The sequence below is a fragment of the Gasterosteus aculeatus genome, chromosome 2 (genome assembly GCF_964276395.1).
Source record: "Gasterosteus aculeatus chromosome 2, fGasAcu3.hap1.1, whole genome shotgun sequence".
NCBI lineage: Eukaryota > Metazoa > Chordata > Actinopteri > Perciformes > Gasterosteidae > Gasterosteus > Gasterosteus aculeatus.
Genome location: NC_135689.1, coordinates 25,106,129 through 25,126,628, shown reverse-complemented (window position 1 = coordinate 25,126,628; position 20,500 = coordinate 25,106,129). Strand labels below are relative to the sequence as shown.

At 44.8% G+C, this 20,500-nt stretch overlaps 34 non-coding genes across 34 annotated transcripts; all 34 read right to left on the bottom strand.

Moving 5' to 3' along the window:
- Positions 1-86: 86 nt before the first annotated feature.
- Positions 87-250, bottom strand: LOC144400027 (U1 spliceosomal RNA). Its single transcript, XR_013461965.1, has one exon. It is a non-coding gene; the product is annotated as a U1 spliceosomal RNA (small nuclear RNA).
- A 276-nt stretch (positions 251-526) lies between these two features.
- LOC144400359 (U2 spliceosomal RNA) lies at positions 527-717 on the bottom strand. Its single transcript, XR_013462297.1, has one exon. It is a non-coding gene; the product is annotated as a U2 spliceosomal RNA (small nuclear RNA).
- Positions 718-1,316: 599 nt separating this feature from the next.
- On the bottom strand, positions 1,317-1,434 carry LOC144400709 (U5 spliceosomal RNA). The gene has a single exon (XR_013462644.1). It is a non-coding gene; the product is annotated as a U5 spliceosomal RNA (small nuclear RNA).
- A 442-nt stretch (positions 1,435-1,876) lies between these two features.
- LOC144400225 (U1 spliceosomal RNA) lies at positions 1,877-2,040 on the bottom strand. Its single transcript, XR_013462163.1, has one exon. It is a non-coding gene; the product is annotated as a U1 spliceosomal RNA (small nuclear RNA).
- Positions 2,041-2,316: 276 nt separating this feature from the next.
- LOC144400250 (U2 spliceosomal RNA) lies at positions 2,317-2,507 on the bottom strand. Its single transcript, XR_013462188.1, has one exon. It is a non-coding gene; the product is annotated as a U2 spliceosomal RNA (small nuclear RNA).
- Positions 2,508-3,109: 602 nt separating this feature from the next.
- Positions 3,110-3,224, bottom strand: LOC144400557 (U5 spliceosomal RNA). The gene has a single exon (XR_013462492.1). It is a non-coding gene; the product is annotated as a U5 spliceosomal RNA (small nuclear RNA).
- A 442-nt stretch (positions 3,225-3,666) lies between these two features.
- LOC144400221 (U1 spliceosomal RNA) lies at positions 3,667-3,830 on the bottom strand. Its single transcript, XR_013462159.1, has one exon. It is a non-coding gene; the product is annotated as a U1 spliceosomal RNA (small nuclear RNA).
- A 276-nt stretch (positions 3,831-4,106) lies between these two features.
- On the bottom strand, positions 4,107-4,297 carry LOC144400426 (U2 spliceosomal RNA). The gene has a single exon (XR_013462364.1). It is a non-coding gene; the product is annotated as a U2 spliceosomal RNA (small nuclear RNA).
- Positions 4,298-5,002: 705 nt separating this feature from the next.
- LOC144400740 (U5 spliceosomal RNA) lies at positions 5,003-5,117 on the bottom strand. Its single transcript, XR_013462675.1, has one exon. It is a non-coding gene; the product is annotated as a U5 spliceosomal RNA (small nuclear RNA).
- Positions 5,118-5,559: 442 nt separating this feature from the next.
- LOC144400224 (U1 spliceosomal RNA) lies at positions 5,560-5,723 on the bottom strand. Its single transcript, XR_013462162.1, has one exon. It is a non-coding gene; the product is annotated as a U1 spliceosomal RNA (small nuclear RNA).
- Positions 5,724-5,999: 276 nt separating this feature from the next.
- LOC144400249 (U2 spliceosomal RNA) lies at positions 6,000-6,190 on the bottom strand. Its single transcript, XR_013462187.1, has one exon. It is a non-coding gene; the product is annotated as a U2 spliceosomal RNA (small nuclear RNA).
- Positions 6,191-6,792: 602 nt separating this feature from the next.
- On the bottom strand, positions 6,793-6,907 carry LOC144400556 (U5 spliceosomal RNA). Its single transcript, XR_013462491.1, has one exon. It is a non-coding gene; the product is annotated as a U5 spliceosomal RNA (small nuclear RNA).
- A 442-nt stretch (positions 6,908-7,349) lies between these two features.
- LOC144400220 (U1 spliceosomal RNA) lies at positions 7,350-7,513 on the bottom strand. The gene has a single exon (XR_013462158.1). It is a non-coding gene; the product is annotated as a U1 spliceosomal RNA (small nuclear RNA).
- Positions 7,514-7,789: 276 nt separating this feature from the next.
- Positions 7,790-7,980, bottom strand: LOC144400425 (U2 spliceosomal RNA). The gene has a single exon (XR_013462363.1). It is a non-coding gene; the product is annotated as a U2 spliceosomal RNA (small nuclear RNA).
- Positions 7,981-8,685: 705 nt separating this feature from the next.
- On the bottom strand, positions 8,686-8,800 carry LOC144400739 (U5 spliceosomal RNA). Its single transcript, XR_013462674.1, has one exon. It is a non-coding gene; the product is annotated as a U5 spliceosomal RNA (small nuclear RNA).
- Positions 8,801-9,242: 442 nt separating this feature from the next.
- LOC144400026 (U1 spliceosomal RNA) lies at positions 9,243-9,406 on the bottom strand. Its single transcript, XR_013461964.1, has one exon. It is a non-coding gene; the product is annotated as a U1 spliceosomal RNA (small nuclear RNA).
- A 276-nt stretch (positions 9,407-9,682) lies between these two features.
- LOC144400248 (U2 spliceosomal RNA) lies at positions 9,683-9,873 on the bottom strand. Its single transcript, XR_013462186.1, has one exon. It is a non-coding gene; the product is annotated as a U2 spliceosomal RNA (small nuclear RNA).
- A 705-nt stretch (positions 9,874-10,578) lies between these two features.
- Positions 10,579-10,693, bottom strand: LOC144400554 (U5 spliceosomal RNA). The gene has a single exon (XR_013462489.1). It is a non-coding gene; the product is annotated as a U5 spliceosomal RNA (small nuclear RNA).
- A 442-nt stretch (positions 10,694-11,135) lies between these two features.
- LOC144400025 (U1 spliceosomal RNA) lies at positions 11,136-11,299 on the bottom strand. The gene has a single exon (XR_013461963.1). It is a non-coding gene; the product is annotated as a U1 spliceosomal RNA (small nuclear RNA).
- A 276-nt stretch (positions 11,300-11,575) lies between these two features.
- On the bottom strand, positions 11,576-11,766 carry LOC144400435 (U2 spliceosomal RNA). Its single transcript, XR_013462373.1, has one exon. It is a non-coding gene; the product is annotated as a U2 spliceosomal RNA (small nuclear RNA).
- Positions 11,767-12,471: 705 nt separating this feature from the next.
- LOC144400553 (U5 spliceosomal RNA) lies at positions 12,472-12,586 on the bottom strand. The gene has a single exon (XR_013462488.1). It is a non-coding gene; the product is annotated as a U5 spliceosomal RNA (small nuclear RNA).
- A 442-nt stretch (positions 12,587-13,028) lies between these two features.
- LOC144400024 (U1 spliceosomal RNA) lies at positions 13,029-13,192 on the bottom strand. Its single transcript, XR_013461962.1, has one exon. It is a non-coding gene; the product is annotated as a U1 spliceosomal RNA (small nuclear RNA).
- Positions 13,193-13,468: 276 nt separating this feature from the next.
- LOC144400424 (U2 spliceosomal RNA) lies at positions 13,469-13,659 on the bottom strand. The gene has a single exon (XR_013462362.1). It is a non-coding gene; the product is annotated as a U2 spliceosomal RNA (small nuclear RNA).
- A 602-nt stretch (positions 13,660-14,261) lies between these two features.
- LOC144400552 (U5 spliceosomal RNA) lies at positions 14,262-14,376 on the bottom strand. Its single transcript, XR_013462487.1, has one exon. It is a non-coding gene; the product is annotated as a U5 spliceosomal RNA (small nuclear RNA).
- A 442-nt stretch (positions 14,377-14,818) lies between these two features.
- Positions 14,819-14,982, bottom strand: LOC144400023 (U1 spliceosomal RNA). Its single transcript, XR_013461961.1, has one exon. It is a non-coding gene; the product is annotated as a U1 spliceosomal RNA (small nuclear RNA).
- A 276-nt stretch (positions 14,983-15,258) lies between these two features.
- On the bottom strand, positions 15,259-15,449 carry LOC144400358 (U2 spliceosomal RNA). Its single transcript, XR_013462296.1, has one exon. It is a non-coding gene; the product is annotated as a U2 spliceosomal RNA (small nuclear RNA).
- Positions 15,450-16,048: 599 nt separating this feature from the next.
- LOC144400708 (U5 spliceosomal RNA) lies at positions 16,049-16,166 on the bottom strand. The gene has a single exon (XR_013462643.1). It is a non-coding gene; the product is annotated as a U5 spliceosomal RNA (small nuclear RNA).
- Positions 16,167-16,608: 442 nt separating this feature from the next.
- Positions 16,609-16,772, bottom strand: LOC144400223 (U1 spliceosomal RNA). Its single transcript, XR_013462161.1, has one exon. It is a non-coding gene; the product is annotated as a U1 spliceosomal RNA (small nuclear RNA).
- A 276-nt stretch (positions 16,773-17,048) lies between these two features.
- On the bottom strand, positions 17,049-17,239 carry LOC144400247 (U2 spliceosomal RNA). Its single transcript, XR_013462185.1, has one exon. It is a non-coding gene; the product is annotated as a U2 spliceosomal RNA (small nuclear RNA).
- Positions 17,240-17,841: 602 nt separating this feature from the next.
- LOC144400738 (U5 spliceosomal RNA) lies at positions 17,842-17,956 on the bottom strand. The gene has a single exon (XR_013462673.1). It is a non-coding gene; the product is annotated as a U5 spliceosomal RNA (small nuclear RNA).
- Positions 17,957-18,398: 442 nt separating this feature from the next.
- Positions 18,399-18,562, bottom strand: LOC144400022 (U1 spliceosomal RNA). The gene has a single exon (XR_013461960.1). It is a non-coding gene; the product is annotated as a U1 spliceosomal RNA (small nuclear RNA).
- Positions 18,563-18,838: 276 nt separating this feature from the next.
- Positions 18,839-19,029, bottom strand: LOC144400427 (U2 spliceosomal RNA). The gene has a single exon (XR_013462365.1). It is a non-coding gene; the product is annotated as a U2 spliceosomal RNA (small nuclear RNA).
- A 705-nt stretch (positions 19,030-19,734) lies between these two features.
- LOC144400551 (U5 spliceosomal RNA) lies at positions 19,735-19,849 on the bottom strand. The gene has a single exon (XR_013462486.1). It is a non-coding gene; the product is annotated as a U5 spliceosomal RNA (small nuclear RNA).
- Positions 19,850-20,291: 442 nt separating this feature from the next.
- Positions 20,292-20,455, bottom strand: LOC144400021 (U1 spliceosomal RNA). The gene has a single exon (XR_013461959.1). It is a non-coding gene; the product is annotated as a U1 spliceosomal RNA (small nuclear RNA).
- Between the last annotated feature and the right edge of the window lie 45 nt (positions 20,456-20,500).

Here is a 20,500-nt window from a genome sequence, read left to right as displayed (position 1 = left end):
AATCCTGCTGAAATGTGGTTGATTTCACTAGGGATTCAGACAGTGATGATTAAACGGGACACCTGGTTTTTCTTTGACTTCAATATCAGGGGAGAGCGCGAACGCAGTCCCCCACTACCACAAATTATGCAGTCGAGATTCCCACATTTGGGGAATTCGCAGTGGTCAGCACAGTCGCAGTGCAATGACTGAGCCTCGCCCTGGGTGAACCACCTTCTTGATCATGGTATCTCCCCTGCCAGGTAAGTATGAGTTGGTGGTGACAGAGGCAGGGACGGTATTCCCAGTCACAGCATTTGTGGTGACGGTTCGCAGATGGCACCGTCCTCACAGATCGGTGAAGTTAAAATCAGTGATTTGAGACTTGCAAAACAAAGGCACTATTGATGAGTAAGCATAAGTCACTTGCCAAAAGCCTCAGTCTTAAAAACTATGTGGAGGTGAGACTTGTTTTACTCAAAGCAGAAATCATTTCCAACACCACACCACTGATTCAGGTTACCCTTTCTTTTATTTTCCACAATTTAAAGGGTGCACCGTTCCCGGAGGTGCTGCAATACCGGGCCGATGCTTGGAGTGAACGGAGCAAGCCCCTTTTTCATCTCCCAGAGCTAAAAATCGGCTTAATATGTAGTCCTCGTATAGAGGACATATCAGATATTAAACTGATAAGAACAGATACTACACTTGATCTTAGCCAAAAGGCCGAGAAGCGATAACACCAAACTGTTTGTTTGCAGACCCAACGTACCAGCACATATCTCAATTGTCGCGGTGCGGTTCTTTCAACTGGGCGTAGCAGTCGCTTGCTACTTAACAACCCACTCCCCACGCTGCCCCCGTCCTCAAAAAAGCTAAAATCATTGATTTGTTTACAAGCAAAAGTGTAAACTCCTGCTGAAATCTGGTTGATTTCACTGTTGTTTCAGACACTAGAGACTCCAGTGATGATTAATCACTGTAAAGTCCTGCTGAAAATCTTGTTGATTTCACAATGGATTCAGACAGAGATTTGAGACTTGCTGCAAGGCTCCACTAGTGACTCCAGTGATGATTCCTGCTGAAAATCTTGTTGATTTCACAATGAATTCAGACAGTGATTTGCTGATTTGAGACGTGCTCCACCGGAGACTCCAGTAAAGTGACCATTAATCCCTGTAAAATCCTGCTGAAATCTGGTTGATTTCACTTTGGATTCAGACAGTGATTTGAGACTTGCTGCACTAGTGACTCCAGTGATAAGTAAACACAACTTTGTTTGTGCTCCATTGTCAGGAGCCTCTGTCCAACTACTTTTCTTTTCACACAAGTACATGAGGCTCAGTCAATTGGCAGAGCCTGCCAAAAATATGGTCAACTCATTGTTGTTCCTCTCCACGGAAGTCTTTAGTAAAAGGCGAAAGACTTATGCGTATTGAAGAGAAACCAAAGTCAGTTGCGGAATCAGGTGGCAGGCAGCCTTATATCCCAGTCGCAACAGTGATCCCTCTTGTGGTTGGGACTGGTTGAGCTGCGGTTGTCCAATGCCAAACCCATTCCCCAGCACCAGCCATCAAAAACTCATTGATTTGTTTACAAGCAAAAGTGTAAAGTCCTGCTGAAATGTGCTTGATTTCACTTTGGATTCAGACAGTGATTTGCTGATTTGAGACGTGCTCCACTGGAGACTCCAGCGCAGTGATGATTAATGCTGAAATCTGGTTGATTTCACTTTGGATTCAGACAGTGATTTGCTGATTGTAGACTCCCTCCACCGGAGACTCCAGTGCAGTGGTGATTAATCCGTGTAAAATCCTGCTGAAATGTGGTTGATTTCACTAGGGATTCAGACAGTGATGATTAAACGGGACACCTGGTTTTTCTTTGACTTCAATATCAGGGGAGAGCGCGAACGCGGTCCCCCACTACCACAAATTATGCAGTCGAGATTCCCACATTTGGGGAATTCGCAGTGGTCAGCACAGTCGCAGTGCAATGACTGAGCCTCGCCCTGGGTGAACCACCTTCTTGATCATGGTATCTCCCCTGCCAGGTAAGTATGAGTTGGTGGTGACAGAGGCAGGGACGGTATTCCCAGTCACAGCATTTGTGGTGACGGTTCGCAGATGGCACCGTCCTCACAGATCGGTGAAGTTAAAATCAGTGATTTGAGACTTGCAAAACAAAGGCACTATTGATGAGTAAGCATAAGTCACTTGCCAAAAGCCTCAGTCTTAAAAACTATGTGGAGGTGAGACTTGTTTTACTCAAAGCAGAAATCATTTCCAACACCACACCACTGATTCAGGTTACCATTTCTTTTATTTTCCACAATTTAAAGGGTGCACCGTTCCCGGAGGTGCTGCAATACCGGGTCGATGCTTGGAGTGAACGGAGCAAGCCCCTTTTTCATCTCCCAGAGCTAAAAATCGGCTTAATATGTAGTCCTCGTATAGAGGACATATCAGATATTAAACTGATAAGAACAGATACTACACTTGATCTTAGCCAAAAGGCCGAGAAGCGATAACACCAAACTGTTTGTTTGCAGACCCAACGTACCAGCACATATCTCAATTGTCGCGGTGCGGTTCTTTCAACTGGGCGTAGCAGTCGCTTGCTACTTAACAACCCACTCCCCACGCTGCCCCCGTCCTCAAAAAAGCTAAAATCATTGATTTGTTTACAAGCAAAAGTGTAAACTCCTGCTGAAATCTGGTTGATTTCACTGTTGTTTCAGACACTAGAGACTCCAGTGATGATTAATCACTGTAAAGTCCTGCTGAAAATCTTGTTGATTTCACAATGGATTCAGACAGAGATTTGAGACTTGCTGCAAGGCTCCACTAGTGACTCCAGTGATGATTCCTGCTGAAAATCTTGTTGATTTCACAATGAATTCAGACAGTGATTTGCTGATTTGAGACGTGCTCCACCGGAGACTCCAGTAAAGTGACCATTAATCCCTGTAAAATCCTGCTGAAATCTGGTTGATTTCACTTTGGATTCAGACAGTGATTTGAGACTTGCTGCACTAGTGACTCCAGTGATAAGTAAACACAACTTTGTTTGTGCTCCATTGTCAGGAGCCTCTGTCCAACTACTTTTCTTTTCACACAAGTACATGAGGCTCAGCCAATTGGCAGAGCCTGCCAAAAATATGGTCAACTCATTGTTGTTCCTCTCCACGGAAGTCTTTAGTAAAAGGCGAAAGACTTATGCGTATTGAAGAGAAACCAAAGTCAGTTGCGGAATCAGGTGGCAGGCAGCCTTATATCCCAGTCGCAACAGTGATCCCTCTTGTGGTTGGGACTGGTTGAGCTGCGGTTGTCCAATGCCAAACCCATTCCCCAGCACCAGCCATCAAAAACTCATTGATTTGTTTACAAGCAAAAGTGTAAAGTCCTGCTGAAATGTGCTTGATTTCACTTTGGATTCAGACAGTGATTTGCTGATTTGAGACGTGCTCCACTGGAGACTCCAGCGCAGTGATGATTAATGCTGAAATCTGGTTGATTTCACTTTGGATTCAGACAGTGATTTGCTGATTGTAGACTCCCTCCACCGGAGACTCCAGTGCAGTGGTGATTAATCCGTGTAAAATCCTGCTGAAATGTGGTTGATTTCACTAGGGATTCAGACAGTGATGATTAAACGGGACACCTGGTTTTTCTTTGACTTCAATATCAGGGGAGAGCGCGAACGCAGTCCCCCACTACCACAAATAATGCAGTCGAGATTCCCACATTTGGGGAATTCGCAGTGGTCAGCACAGTCGCAGTGCAATGACTGAGCCTCGCCCTGGGTGAACCACCTTCTTGATCATGGTATCTCCCCTGCCAGGTAAGTATGAGTTGGTGGTGACAGAGGCAGGGACGGTATTCCCAGTCACAGCATTTGTGGTGACGGTTCGCAGATGGCACCGTCCTCACAGACCGGTGAAGTTAAAATCAGTGATTTGAGACTTGCAAAACAAAGGCACTATTGATGAGTAAGCATAAGTCACTTGCCAAAAGCCTCAGTCTTAAAAACTATGTGGAGGTGAGACTTGTTTTACTCAAAGCAGAAATCATTTCCAACACCACACCACTGATTCAGGTTACCATTTCTTTTATTTTCCACAATTTAAAGGGTGCACCGTTCCCGGAGGGGGTGCAATACCGGGTCGATGCTTGGAGTGAACGGAGCAAGCCCCTTTTTCATCTCCCAGAGCTAAAAATGGGCTAAATATGTAGTCCTCGTATAGAGGACATATCAGATATTAAACTGATAAGAACAGATACTACACTTGATCTTAGCCAAAAGGCCGAGAAGCGATAACACCAAACTGTTTGTTTGCAGACCCAACGTACCAGCACATATCTCAATTGTCGCGGTGCGGTTCTTTCAACTGGGCGTAGCAGTCGCTTGCTACTTAACAACCCACTCCCCACGCTGCCCCCGTCCTCAAAAAAGCTAAAATCATTGATTTGTTTACAAGCAAAAGTGTAAACTCCTGCTGAAATCTGGTTGATTTCACTGTTGTTTCAGACACTAGAGACTCCAGTGATGATTAATCACTGTAAAGTCCTGCTGAAAATCTTGTTGATTTCACAATGGATTCAGACAGGGATTTGAGACTTGCTGCAAGGCTCCACTAGTGACTCCAGTGATGATTAATCACTGTAAAGTCCTGCTGAAAATCTTGTTGATTTCACAATGGATTCAGACAGAGATTTGAGACTTGCTGCAAGGCTCCACTAGTGACTCCAGTGATGATTCCTGCTGAAAATCTTGTTGATTTCACAATGAATTCAGACAGTGATTTGCTGATTTGAGACGTGCTCCACCGGAGACTCCAGTAAAGTGACCATTAATCCCTGTAAAATCCTGCTGAAATCTGGTTGATTTCACTTTGGATTCAGACAGTGATTTGAGACTTGCTGCACTAGTGACTCCAGTGATAAGTAAACACAACTTTGTTTGTGCTCCATTGTCAGGAGCCTCTGTCCAACTACTTTTCTTTTCACACAAGTACATGAGGCTCAGCCAATTGGCAGAGCCTGCCAAAAATATGGTCAACTCATTGTTGTTCCTCTCCATGGAAGTCTTTAGTAAAAGGCGAAAGACTTATGCGTATTGAAGAGAAACCAAAGTCAGTTGCGGAATCAGGTGACAGGCAGCCTTATATCCCAGTCGCAACAGTGATCCCTCTTGTGGTTGGGACTGGTTGAGCTGCGGTTGTCCAATGCCAAACCCATTCCCCAGCACCAGCCATCAAAAACTCATTGATTTGTTTACAAGCAAAAGTGTAAAGTCCTGCTGAAATGTGCTTGATTTCACTTTGGATTCAGACAGTGATTTGCTGATTTGAGACGTGCTCCACTGGAGACTCCAGCGCAGTGATGATTAATGCTGAAATCTGGTTGATTTCACTTTGGATTCAGACAGTGATTTGCTGATTGTAGACTCCCTCCACCGGAGACTCCAGTGCAGTGGTGATTAATCCGTGTAAAATCCTGCTGAAATGTGGTTGATTTCACTAGGGATTCAGACAGTGATGATTAAACGGGACACCTGGTTTTTCTTTGACTTCAATATCAGGGGAGAGCGCGAACGCGGTCCCCCACTACCACAAATTATGCAGTCGAGATTCCCACATTTGGGGAATTCGCAGTGGTCAGCACAGTCGCAGTGCAATGACTGAGCCTCGCCCTGGGTGAACCACCTTCTTGATCATGGTATCTCCCCTGCCAGGTAAGTATGAGTTGGTGGTGACAGAGGCAGGGACGGTATTCCCAGTCACAGCATTTGTGGTGACGGTTCGCAGATGGCACCGTCCTCACAGATCGGTGAAGTTAAAATCAGTGATTTGAGACTTGCAAAACAAAGGCACTATTGATGAGTAAGCATAAGTCACTTGCCAAAAGCCTCAGTCTTAAAAACTATGTGGAGGTGAGACTTGTTTTACTCAAAGCAGAAATCATTTCCAACACCACACCACTGATTCAGGTTACCATTTCTTTTATTTTCCACAATTTAAAGGGTGCACCGTTCCCGGAGGTGCTGCAATACCGGGTCGATGCTTGGAGTGAACGGAGCAAGCCCCTTTTTCATCTCCCAGAGCTAAAAATCGGCTTAATATGTAGTCCTCGTATAGAGGACATATCAGATATTAAACTGATAAGAACAGATACTACACTTGATCTTAGCCAAAAGGCCGAGAAGCGATAACACCAAACTGTTTGTTTGCAGACCCAACGTACCAGCACATATCTCAATTGTCGCGGTGCGGTTCTTTCAACTGGGCGTAGCAGTCGCTTGCTACTTAACAACCCACTCCCCACGCTGCCCCCGTCCTCAAAAAAGCTAAAATCATTGATTTGTTTACAAGCAAAAGTGTAAACTCCTGCTGAAATCTGGTTGATTTCACTGTTGTTTCAGACACTAGAGACTCCAGTGATGATTAATCACTGTAAAGTCCTGCTGAAAATCTTGTTGATTTCACAATGGATTCAGACAGAGATTTGAGACTTGCTGCAAGGCTCCACTAGTGACTCCAGTGATGATTCCTGCTGAAAATCTTGTTGATTTCACAATGAATTCAGACAGTGATTTGCTGATTTGAGACGTGCTCCACCGGAGACTCCAGTAAAGTGACCATTAATCCCTGTAAAATCCTGCTGAAATCTGGTTGATTTCACTTTGGATTCAGACAGTGATTTGAGACTTGCTGCACTAGTGACTCCAGTGATAAGTAAACACAACTTTGTTTGTGCTCCATTGTCAGGAGCCTCTGTCCAACTACTTTTCTTTTCACACAAGTACATGAGGCTCAGCCAATTGGCAGAGCCTGCCAAAAATATGGTCAACTCATTGTTGTTCCTCTCCACGGAAGTCTTTAGTAAAAGGCGAAAGACTTATGCGTATTGAAGAGAAACCAAAGTCAGTTGCGGAATCAGGTGGCAGGCAGCCTTATATCCCAGTCGCAACAGTGATCCCTCTTGTGGTTGGGACTGGTTGAGCTGCGGTTGTCCAATGCCAAACCCATTCCCCAGCACCAGCCATCAAAAACTCATTGATTTGTTTACAAGCAAAAGTGTAAAGTCCTGCTGAAATGTGCTTGATTTCACTTTGGATTCAGACAGTGATTTGCTGATTTGAGACGTGCTCCACTGGAGACTCCAGCGCAGTGATGATTAATGCTGAAATCTGGTTGATTTCACTTTGGATTCAGACAGTGATTTGCTGATTGTAGACTCCCTCCACCGGAGACTCCAGTGCAGTGGTGATTAATCCGTGTAAAATCCTGCTGAAATGTGGTTGATTTCACTAGGGATTCAGACAGTGATGATTAAACGGGACACCTGGTTTTTCTTTGACTTCAATATCAGGGGAGAGCGCGAACGCAGTCCCCCACTACCACAAATAATGCAGTCGAGATTCCCACATTTGGGGAATTCGCAGTGGTCAGCACAGTCGCAGTGCAATGACTGAGCCTCGCCCTGGGTGAACCACCTTCTTGATCATGGTATCTCCCCTGCCAGGTAAGTATGAGTTGGTGGTGACAGAGGCAGGGACGGTATTCCCAGTCACAGCATTTGTGGTGACGGTTCGCAGATGGCACCGTCCTCACAGACCGGTGAAGTTAAAATCAGTGATTTGAGACTTGCAAAACAAAGGCACTATTGATGAGTAAGCATAAGTCACTTGCCAAAAGCCTCAGTCTTAAAAACTATGTGGAGGTGAGACTTGTTTTACTCAAAGCAGAAATCATTTCCAACACCACACCACTGATTCAGGTTACCATTTCTTTTATTTTCCACAATTTAAAGGGTGCACCGTTCCCGGAGGGGGTGCAATACCGGGTCGATGCTTGGAGTGAACGGAGCAAGCCCCTTTTTCATCTCCCAGAGCTAAAAATGGGCTAAATATGTAGTCCTCGTATAGAGGACATATCAGATATTAAACTGATAAGAACAGATACTACACTTGATCTTAGCCAAAAGGCCGAGAAGCGATAACACCAAACTGTTTGTTTGCAGACCCAACGTACCAGCACATATCTCAATTGTCGCGGTGCGGTTCTTTCAACTGGGCGTAGCAGTCGCTTGCTACTTAACAACCCACTCCCCACGCTGCCCCCGTCCTCAAAAAAGCTAAAATCATTGATTTGTTTACAAGCAAAAGTGTAAACTCCTGCTGAAATCTGGTTGATTTCACTGTTGTTTCAGACACTAGAGACTCCAGTGATGATTAATCACTGTAAAGTCCTGCTGAAAATCTTGTTGATTTCACAATGGATTCAGACAGGGATTTGAGACTTGCTGCAAGGCTCCACTAGTGACTCCAGTGATGATTAATCACTGTAAAGTCCTGCTGAAAATCTTGTTGATTTCACAATGGATTCAGACAGAGATTTGAGACTTGCTGCAAGGCTCCACTAGTGACTCCAGTGATGATTCCTGCTGAAAATCTTGTTGATTTCACAATGAATTCAGACAGTGATTTGCTGATTTGAGACGTGCTCCACCGGAGACTCCAGTAAAGTGACCATTAATCCCTGTAAAATCCTGCTGAAATCTGGTTGATTTCACTTTGGATTCAGACAGTGATTTGAGACTTGCTGCACTAGTGACTCCAGTGATAAGTAAACACAACTTTGTTTGTGCTCCATTGTCAGGAGCCTCTGTCCAACTACTTTTCTTTTCACACAAGTACATGAGGCTCAGCCAATTGGCAGAGCCTGCCAAAAATATGGTCAACTCATTGTTGTTCCTCTCCATGGAAGTCTTTAGTAAAAGGCGAAAGACTTATGCGTATTGAAGAGAAACCAAAGTCAGTTGCGGAATCAGGTGACAGGCAGCCTTATATCCCAGTCGCAACAGTGATCCCTCTTGTGGTTGGGACTGGTTGAGCTGCGGTTGTCCAATGCCAAACCCATTCCCCAGCACCAGCCATCAAAAACTCATTGATTTGTTTACAAGCAAAAGTGTAAAGTCCTGCTGAAATGTGCTTGATTTCACTTTGGATTCAGACAGTGATTTGCTGATTTGAGACGTGCTCCACTGGAGACTCCAGCGCAGTGATGATTAATGCTGAAATCTGGTTGATTTCACTTTGGATTCAGACAGTGATTTGCTGATTGTAGACTCCCTCCACTGGAGACTCCAGTGCAGTGGTGATTAATCCGTGTAAAATCCTGCTGAAATGTGGTTGATTTCACTAGGGATTCAGACAGTGATGATTAAACGGGACACCTGGTTTTTCTTTGACTTCAATATCAGGGGAGAGCGCGAACGCAGTCCCCCACTACCACAAATTATGCAGTCGAGATTCCCACATTTGGGGAATTCGCAGTGGTCAGCACAGTCGCAGTGCAATGACTGAGCCTCGCCCTGGGTGAACCACCTTCTTGATCATGGTATCTCCCCTGCCAGGTAAGTATGAGTTGGTGGTGACAGAGGCAGGGACGGTATTCCCAGTCACAGCATTTGTGGTGACGGTTCGCAGATGGCACCGTCCTCACAGATCGGTGAAGTTAAAATCAGTGATTTGAGACTTGCAAAACAAAGGCACTATTGATGAGTAAGCATAAGTCACTTGCCAAAAGCCTCAGTCTTAAAAACTATGTGGAGGTGAGACTTGTTTTACTCAAAGCAGAAATCATTTCCAACACCACACCACTGATTCAGGTTACCATTTCTTTTATTTTCCACAATTTAAAGGGTGCACCGTTCCCGGAGGTGCTGCAATACCGGGTCGATGCTTGGAGTGAACGGAGCAAGCCCCTTTTTCATCTCCCAGAGCTAAAAATCGGCTTAATATGTAGTCCTCGTATAGAGGACATATCAGATATTAAACTGATAAGAACAGATACTACACTTGATCTTAGCCAAAAGGCCGAGAAGCGATAACACCAAACTGTTTGTTTGCAGACCCAACGTACCAGCACATATCTCAATTGTCGCGGTGCGGTTCTTTCAACTGGGCGTAGCAGTCGCTTGCTACTTAACAACCCACTCCCCACGCTGCCCCCGTCCTCAAAAAAGCTAAAATCATTGATTTGTTTACAAGCAAAAGTGTAAACTCCTGCTGAAATCTGGTTGATTTCACTGTTGTTTCAGACACTAGAGACTCCAGTGATGATTAATCACTGTAAAGTCCTGCTGAAAATCTTGTTGATTTCACAATGGATTCAGACAGGGATTTGAGACTTGCTGCAAGGCTCCACTAGTGACTCCAGTGATGATTAATCACTGTAAAGTCCTGCTGAAAATCTTGTTGATTTCCCAATGGATTCAGACAGAGATTTGAGACTTGCTGCAAGGCTCCACTAGTGACTCCAGTGATGATTCCTGCTGAAAATCTTGTTGATTTCACAATGAATTCAGACAGTGATTTGCTGATTTGAGACGTGCTCCACCGGAGACTCCAGTAAAGTGACCATTAATCCCTGTAAAATCCTGCTGAAATCTGGTTGATTTCACTTTGGATTCAGACAGTGATTTGAGACTTGCTGCACTAGTGACTCCAGTGATAAGTAAACACAACTTTGTTTGTGCTCCATTGTCAGGAGCCTCTGTCCAACTACTTTTCTTTTCACACAAGTACATGAGGCTCAGCCAATTGGCAGAGCCTGCCAAAAATATGGTCAACTCATTGTTGTTCCTCTCCACGGAAGTCTTTAGTAAAAGGCGAAAGACTTATGCGTATTGAAGAGAAACCAAAGTCAGTTGCGGAATCAGGTGGCAGGCAGCCTTATATCCCAGTCGCAACAGTGATCCCTCTTGTGGTTGGGACTGGTTGAGCTGCGGTTGTCCAATGCCAAACCCATTCCCCAGCACCAGCCATCAAAAACTCATTGATTTGTTTACAAGCAAAAGTGTAAAGTCCTGCTGAAATGTGCTTGATTTCACTTTGGATTCAGACAGTGATTTGCTGATTTGAGACGTGCTCCACTGGAGACTCCAGCGCAGTGATGATTAATGCTGAAATCTGGTTGATTTCACTTTGGATTCAGACAGTGATTTGCTGATTGTAGACTCCCTCCACCGGAGACTCCAGTGCAGTGGTGATTAATCCGTGTAAAATCCTGCTGAAATGTGGTTGATTTCACTAGGGATTCAGACAGTGATGATTAAACGGGACACCTGGTTTTTCTTTGACTTCAATATCAGGGGAGAGCGCGAACGCAGTCCCCCACTACCACAAATTATGCAGTCGAGATTCCCACATTTGGGGAATTCGCAGTGGTCAGCACAGTCGCAGTGCAATGACTGAGCCTCGCCCTGGGTGAACCACCTTCTTGATCATGGTATCTCCCCTGCCAGGTAAGTATGAGTTGGTGGTGACAGAGGCAGGGACGGTATTCCCAGTCACAGCATTTGTGGTGACGGTTCGCAGATGGCACCGTCCTCACAGATCGGTGAAGTTAAAATCAGTGATTTGAGACTTGCAAAACAAAGGCACTATTGATGAGTAAGCATAAGTCACTTGCCAAAAGCCTCAGTCTTAAAAACTATGTGGAGGTGAGACTTGTTTTACTCAAAGCAGAAATCATTTCCAACACCACACCACTGATTCAGGTTACCATTTCTTTTATTTTCCACAATTTAAAGGGTGCACCGTTCCCGGAGGTGCTGCAATACCGGGTCGATGCTTGGAGTGAACGGAGCAAGCCCCTTTTTCATCTCGATGAGCTAAAAATCGGCTTAATATGTAGTCCTCGTATAGAGGACATATCAGATATTAAACTGATAAGAACAGATACTACACTTGATCTTAGCCAAAAGGCCGAGAAGCGATAACACCAAACTGTTTGTTTGCAGACCCAACGTACCAGCACATATCTCAATTGTCACGGTGCGGTTCTTTCAACTGGGCGTAGCAGTCGCTTGCTACTTAACAACCCACTCCCCACGCTGCCCCCGTCCTCAAAAAAGCTAAAATCATTGATTTGTTTACAAGCAAAAGTGTAAACTCCTGCTGAAATCTGGTTGATTTCACTGTTGTTTCAGACACTAGAGACTCCAGTGATGATTAATCACTGTAAAGTCCTGCTGAAAATCTTGTTGATTTCACAATGGATTCAGACAGGGATTTGAGACTTGCTGCAAGGCTCCACTAGTGACTCCAGTGATGATTAATCACTGTAAAGTCCTGCTGAAAATCTTGTTGATTTCCCAATGGATTCAGACAGAGATTTGAGACTTGCTGCAAGGCTCCACTAGTGACTCCAGTGATGATTCCTGCTGAAAATCTTGTTGATTTCACAATGAATTCAGACAGTGATTTGCTGATTTGAGACGTGCTCCACCGGAGACTCCAGTAAAGTGACCATTAATCCCTGTAAAATCCTGCTGAAATCTGGTTGATTTCACTTTGGATTCAGACAGTGATTTGAGACTTGCTGCACTAGTGACTCCAGTGATAAGTAAACACAACTTTGTTTGTGCTCCATTGTCAGGAGCCTCTGTCCAACTACTTTTCTTTTCACACAAGTACATGAGGCTCAGCCAATTGGCAGAGCCTGCCAAAAATATGGTCAACTCATTGTTGTTCCTCTCCACGGAAGTCTTTAGTAAAAGGCGAAAGACTTATGCGTATTGAAGAGAAACCAAAGTCAGTTGCGGAATCAGGTGACAGGCAGCCTTATATCCCAGTCGCAACAGTGATCCCTCTTGTGGTTGGGACTGGTTGAGCTGCGGTTGTCCAATGCCAAACCCATTCCCCAGCACCAGCCATCAAAAACTCATTGATTTGTTTACAAGCAAAAGTGTAAAGTCCTGCTGAAATGTGCTTGATTTCACTTTGGATTCAGACAGTGATTTGCTGATTTGAGACGTGCTCCACTGGAGACTCCAGCGCAGTGATGATTAATGCTGAAATCTGGTTGATTTCACTTTGGATTCAGACAGTGATTTGCTGATTGTAGACTCCCTCCACTGGAGACTCCAGTGCAGTGGTGATTAATCCGTGTAAAATCCTGCTGAAATGTGGTTGATTTCACTAGGGATTCAGACAGTGATGAATAAACGGGACACCTGGTTTTTCTTTGACTTCAATATCAGGGGAGAGCGCGAACGCAGTCCCCCACTACCACAAATTATGCAGTCGAGATTCCCACATTTGGGGAATTCGCAGTGGTCAGCACAGTCGCAGTGCAATGACTGAGCCTCGCCCTGGGTGAACCACCTTCTTGATCATGGTATCTCCCCTGCCAGGTAAGTATGAGTTGGTGGTGACAGAGGCAGGGACGGTATTCCCAGTCACAGCATTTGTGGTGACGGTTCGCAGATGGCACCGTCCTCACAGACCGGTGAAGTTAAAATCAGTGATTTGAGACTTGCAAAACAAAGGCACTATTGATGAGTAAGCATAAGTCACTTGCCAAAAGCCTCAGTCTTAAAAACTATGTGGAGGTGAGACTTGTTTTACTCAAAGCAGAAATCATTTCCAACACCACACCACTGATTCAGGTTACCATTTCTTTTATTTTCCACAATTTAAAGGGTGCACCGTTCCCGGAGGGGGTGCAATACCGGGTCGATGCTTGGAGTGAACGGAGCAAGCCCCTTTTTCATCTCCCAGAGCTAAAAATGGGCTAAATATGTAGTCCTCGTATAGAGGACATATCAGATATTAAACTGATAAGAACAGATACTACACTTGATCTTAGCCAAAAGGCCGAGAAGCGATAACACCAAACTGTTTGTTTGCAGACCCAACGTACCAGCACATATCTCAATTGTCGCGGTGCGGTTCTTTCAACTGGGCGTAGCAGTCGCTTGCTACTTAACAACCCACTCCCCACGCTGCCCCCGTCCTCAAAAAAGCTAAAATCATTGATTTGTTTACAAGCAAAAGTGTAAACTCCTGCTGAAATCTGGTTGATTTCACTGTTGTTTCAGACACTAGAGACTCCAGTGATGATTAATCACTGTAAAGTCCTGCTGAAAATCTTGTTGATTTCACAATGGATTCAGACAGAGATTTGAGACTTGCTGCAAGGCTCCACTAGTGACTCCAGTGATGATTCCTGCTGAAAATCTTGTTGATTTCACAATGAATTCAGACAGTGATTTGCTGATTTGAGACGTGCTCCACCGGAGACTCCAGTAAAGTGACCATTAATCCCTGTAAAATCCTGCTGAAATCTGGTTGATTTCACTTTGGATTCAGACAGTGATTTGAGACTTGCTGCACTAGTGACTCCAGTGATAAGTAAACACAACTTTGTTTGTGCTCCATTGTCAGGAGCCTCTGTCCAACTACTTTTCTTTTCACACAAGTACATGAGGCTCAGCCAATTGGCAGAGCCTGCCAAAAATATGGTCAACTCATTGTTGTTCCTCTCCACGGAAGTCTTTAGTAAAAGGCGAAAGACTTATGCGTATTGAAGAGAAACCAAAGTCAGTTGCGGAATCAGGTGGCAGGCAGCCTTATATCCCAGTCGCAACAGTGATCCCTCTTGTGGTTGGGACTGGTTGAGCTGCGGTTGTCCAATGCCAAACCCATTCCCCAGCACCAGCCATCAAAAACTCATTGATTTGTTTACAAGCAAAAGTGTAAAGTCCTGCTGAAATGTGCTTGATTTCACTTTGGATTCAGACAGTGATTTGCTGATTTGAGACGTGCTCCACTGGAGACTCCAGCGCAGTGATGATTAATGCTGAAATCTGGTTGATTTCACTTTGGATTCAGACAGTGATTTGCTGATTGTAGACTCCCTCCACCGGAGACTCCAGTGCAGTGGTGATTAATCCGTGTAAAATCCTGCTGAAATGTGGTTGATTTCACTAGGGATTCAGACAGTGATGATTAAACGGGACACCTGGTTTTTCTTTGACTTCAATATCAGGGGAGAGCGCGAACGCAGTCCCCCACTACCACAAATTATGCAGTCGAGATTCCCACATTTGGGGAATTCGCAGTGGTCAGCACAGTCGCAGTGCAATGACTGAGCCTCGCCCTGGGTGAACCACCTTCTTGATCATGGTATCTCCCCTGCCAGGTAAGTATGAGTTGGTGGTGACAGAGGCAGGGACGGTATTCCCAGTCACAGCATTTGTGGTGACGGTTCGCAGATGGCACCGTCCTCACAGATCGGTGAAGTTAAAATCAGTGATTTGAGACTTGCAAAACAAAGGCACTATTGATGAGTAAGCATAAGTCACTTGCCAAAAGCCTCAGTCTTAAAAACTATGTGGAGGTGAGACTTGTTTTACTCAAAGCAGAAATCATTTCCAACACCACACCACTGATTCAGGTTACCCTTTCTTTTATTTTCCACAATTTAAAGGGTGCACCGTTCCCGGAGGTGCTGCAATACCGGGCCGATGCTTGGAGTGAACGGAGCAAGCCCCTTTTTCATCTCCCAGAGCTAAAAATCGGCTTAATATGTAGTCCTCGTATAGAGGACATATCAGATATTAAACTGATAAGAACAGATACTACACTTGATCTTAGCCAAAAGGCCGAGAAGCGATAACACCAAACTGTTTGTTTGCAGACCCAACGTACCAGCACATATCTCAATTGTCGCGGTGCGGTTCTTTCAACTGGGCGTAGCAGTCGCTTGCTACTTAACAACCCACTCCCCACGCTGCCCCCGTCCTCAAAAAAGCTAAAATCATTGATTTGTTTACAAGCAAAAGTGTAAACTCCTGCTGAAATCTGGTTGATTTCACTGTTGTTTCAGACACTAGAGACTCCAGTGATGATTAATCACTGTAAAGTCCTGCTGAAAATCTTGTTGATTTCACAATGGATTCAGACAGAGATTTGAGACTTGCTGCAAGGCTCCACTAGTGACTCCAGTGATGATTCCTGCTGAAAATCTTGTTGATTTCACAATGAATTCAGACAGTGATTTGCTGATTTGAGACGTGCTCCACCGGAGACTCCAGTAAAGTGACCATTAATCCCTGTAAAATCCTGCTGAAATCTGGTTGATTTCACTTTGGATTCAGACAGTGATTTGAGACTTGCTGCACTAGTGACTCCAGTGATAAGTAAACACAACTTTGTTTGTGCTCCATTGTCAGGAGCCTCTGTCCAACTACTTTTCTTTTCACACAAGTACATGAGGCTCAGTCAATTGGCAGAGCCTGCCAAAAATATGGTCAACTCATTGTTGTTCCTCTCCACGGAAGTCTTTAGTAAAAGGCGAAAGACTTATGCGTATTGAAGAGAAACCAAAGTCAGTTGCGGAATCAGGTGGCAGGCAGCCTTATATCCCAGTCGCAACAGTGATCCCTCTTGTGGTTGGGACTGGTTGAGCTGCGGTTGTCCAATGCCAAACCCATTCCCCAGCACCAGCCATCAAAAACTCATTGATTTGTTTACAAGCAAAAGTGTAAAGTCCTGCTGAAATGTGCTTGATTTCACTTTGGATTCAGACAGTGATTTGCTGATTTGAGACGTGCTCCACTGGAGACTCCAGCGCAGTGATGATTAATGCTGAAATCTGGTTGATTTCACTTTGGATTCAGACAGTGATTTGCTGATTGTAGACTCCCTCCACCGGAGACTCCAGTGCAGTGGTGATTAATCCGTGTAAAATCCTGCTGAAATGTGGTTGATTTCACTAGGGATTCAGACAGTGATGATTAAACGGGACACCTGGTTTTTCTTTGACTTCAATATCAGGGGAGAGCGCGAACGCGGTCCCCCACTACCACAAATTATGCAGTCGAGATTCCCACATTTGGGGAATTCGCAGTGGTCAGCACAGTCGCAGTGCAATGACTGAGCCTCGCCCTGGGTGAACCACCTTCTTGATCATGGTATCTCCCCTGCCAGGTAAGTATGAGTTGGTGGTGACAGAGGCAGGGACGGTATTCCCAGTCACAGCATTTGTGGTGACGGTTCGCAGATGGCACCGTCCTCACAGATCGGTGAAGTTAAAATCAGTGATTTGAGACTTGCAAAACAAAGGCACTATTGATGAGTAAGCATAAGTCACTTGCCAAAAGCCTCAGTCTTAAAAACTATGTGGAGGTGAGACTTGTTTTACTCAAAGCAGAAATCATTTCCAACACCACACCACTGATTCAGGTTACCATTTCTTTTATTTTCCACAATTTAAAGGGTGCACCGTTCCCGGAGGTGCTGCAATACCGGGTCGATGCTTGGAGTGAACGGAGCAAGCCCCTTTTTCATCTCCCAGAGCTAAAAATCGGCTTAATATGTAGTCCTCGTATAGAGGACATATCAGATATTAAACTGATAAGAACAGATACTACACTTGATCTTAGCCAAAAGGCCGAGAAGCGATAACACCAAACTGTTTGTTTGCAGACCCAACGTACCAGCACATATCTCAATTGTCGCGGTGCGGTTCTTTCAACTGGGCGTAGCAGTCGCTTGCTACTTAACAACCCACTCCCCACGCTGCCCCCGTCCTCAAAAAAGCTAAAATCATTGATTTGTTTACAAGCAAAAGTGTAAACTCCTGCTGAAATCTGGTTGATTTCACTGTTGTTTCAGACACTAGAGACTCCAGTGATGATTAATCACTGTAAAGTCCTGCTGAAAATCTTGTTGATTTCACAATGGATTCAGACAGAGATTTGAGACTTGCTGCAAGGCTCCACTAGTGACTCCAGTGATGATTCCTGCTGAAAATCTTGTTGATTTCACAATGAATTCAGACAGTGATTTGCTGATTTGAGACGTGCTCCACCGGAGACTCCAGTAAAGTGACCATTAATCCCTGTAAAATCCTGCTGAAATCTGGTTGATTTCACTTTGGATTCAGACAGTGATTTGAGACTTGCTGCACTAGTGACTCCAGTGATAAGTAAACACAACTTTGTTTGTGCTCCATTGTCAGGAGCCTCTGTCCAACTACTTTTCTTTTCACACAAGTACATGAGGCTCAGCCAATTGGCAGAGCCTGCCAAAAATATGGTCAACTCATTGTTGTTCCTCTCCATGGAAGTCTTTAGTAAAAGGCGAAAGACTTATGCGTATTGAAGAGAAACCAAAGTCAGTTGCGGAATCAGGTGACAGGCAGCCTTATATCCCAGTCGCAACAGTGATCCCTCTTGTGGTTGGGACTGGTTGAGCTGCGGTTGTCCAATGCCAAACCCATTCCCCAGCACCAGCCATCAAAAACTCATTGATTTGTTTACAAGCAAAAGTGTAAAGTCCTGCTGAAATGTGCTTGATTTCACTTTGGATTCAGACAGTGATTTGCTGATTTGAGACGTGCTCCACTGGAGACTCCAGCGCAGTGATGATTAATGCTGAAATCTGGTTGATTTCACTTTGGATTCAGACAGTGATTTGCTGATTGTAGACTCCCTCCACTGGAGACTCCAGTGCAGTGGTGATTAATCCGTGTAAAATCCTGCTGAAATGTGGTTGATTTCACTAGGGATTCAGACAGTGATGATTAAACGGGACACCTGGTTTTTCTTTGACTTCAATATCAGGGGAGAGCGCGAACGCAGTCCCCCACTACCACAAATTATGCAGTCGAGATTCCCACATTTGGGGAATTCGCAGTGGTCAGCACAGTCGCAGTGCAATGACTGAGCCTCGCCCTGGGTGAACCACCTTCTTGATCATGGTATCTCCCCTGCCAGGTAAGTATGAGTTGGTGGTGACAGAGGCAGGGACGGTATTCCCAGTCACAGCATTTGTGGTGACGGTTCGCAGATGGCACCGTCCTCACAGATCGGTGAAGTTAAAATCAGTGATTTGAGACTTGCAAAACAAAGGCACTATTGATGAGTAAGCATAAGTCACTTGCCAAAAGCCTCAGTCTTAAAAACTATGTGGAGGTGAGACTTGTTTTACTCAAAGCAGAAATCATTTCCAACACCACACCACTGATTCAGGTTACCATTTCTTTTATTTTCCACAATTTAAAGGGTGCACCGTTCCCGGAGGTGCTGCAATACCGGGTCGATGCTTGGAGTGAACGGAGCAAGCCCCTTTTTCATCTCCCAGAGCTAAAAATCGGCTTAATATGTAGTCCTCGTATAGAGGACATATCAGATATTAAACTGATAAGAACAGATACTACACTTAATCTTAGCCAAAAGGCCGAGAAGCGATAACACCAAACTGTTTGTTTGCAGACCCAACGTACCAGCACATATCTCAATTGTCGCGGTGCGGTTCTTTCAACTGGGCGTAGCAGTCGCTTGCTACTTAACAACCCACTCCCCACGCTGCCCCCGTCCTCAAAAAAGCTAAAATCATTGATTTGTTTACAAGCAAAAGTGTAAACTCCTGCTGAAATCTGGTTGATTTCACTGTTGTTTCAGACACTAGAGACTCCAGTGATGATTAATCACTGTAAAGTCCTGCTGAAAATCTTGTTGATTTCACAATGGATTCAGACAGGGATTTGAGACTTGCTGCAAGGCTCCACTAGTGACTCCAGTGATGATTAATCACTGTAAAGTCCTGCTGAAAATCTTGTTGATTTCCCAATGGATTCAGACAGAGATTTGAGACTTGCTGCAAGGCTCCACTAGTGACTCCAGTGATGATTCCTGCTGAAAATCTTGTTGATTTCACAATGAATTCAGACAGTGATTTGCTGATTTGAGACGTGCTCCACCGGAGACTCCAGTAAAGTGACCATTAATCCCTGTAAAATCCTGCTGAAATCTGGTTGATTTCACTTTGGATTCAGACAGTGATTTGAGACTTGCTGCACTAGTGACTCCAGTGATAAGTAAACACAACTTTGTTTGTGCTCCATTGTCAGGAGCCTCTGTCCAACTACTTTTCTTTTCACACAAGTACATGAGGCTCAGCCAATTGGCAGAGCCTGCCAAAAATATGGTCAACTCATTGTTGTTCCTCTCCACGGAAGTCTTTAGTAAAAGGCGAAAGACTTATGCGTATTGAAGAGAAACCAAAGTCAGTTGCGGAATCAGGTGACAGGCAGCCTTATATCCCAGTCGCAACAGTGATCCCTCTTGTGGTTGGGACTGGTTGAGCTGCGGTTGTCCAATGCCAAACCCATTCCCCAGCACCAGCCATCAAAAACTCATTGATTTGTTTACAAGCAAAAGTGTAAAGTCCTGCTGAAATGTGCTTGATTTCACTTTGGATTCAGACAGTGATTTGCTGATTTGAGACGTGCTCCACTGGAGACTCCAGCGCAGTGATGATTAATGCTGAAATCTGGTTGATTTCACTTTGGATTCAGACAGTGATTTGCTGATTGTAGACTCCCTCCACCGGAGACTCCAGTGCAGTGGTGATTAATCCGTGTAAAATCCTGCTGAAATGTGGTTGATTTCACTAGGGATTCAGACAGTGATGATTAAACGGGACACCTGGTTTTTCTTTGACTTCAATATCAGGGGAGAGCGCGAACGCAGTCCCCCACTACCACAAATTATGCAGTCGAGATTCCCACATTTGGGGAATTCGCAGTGGTCAGCACAGTCGCAGTGCAATGACTGAGCCTCGCCCTGGGTGAACCACCTTCTTGATCATGGTATCTCCCCTGCCAGGTAAGTATGAGTTGGTGGTGACAGAGGCAGGGACGGTATTCCCAGTCACAGCA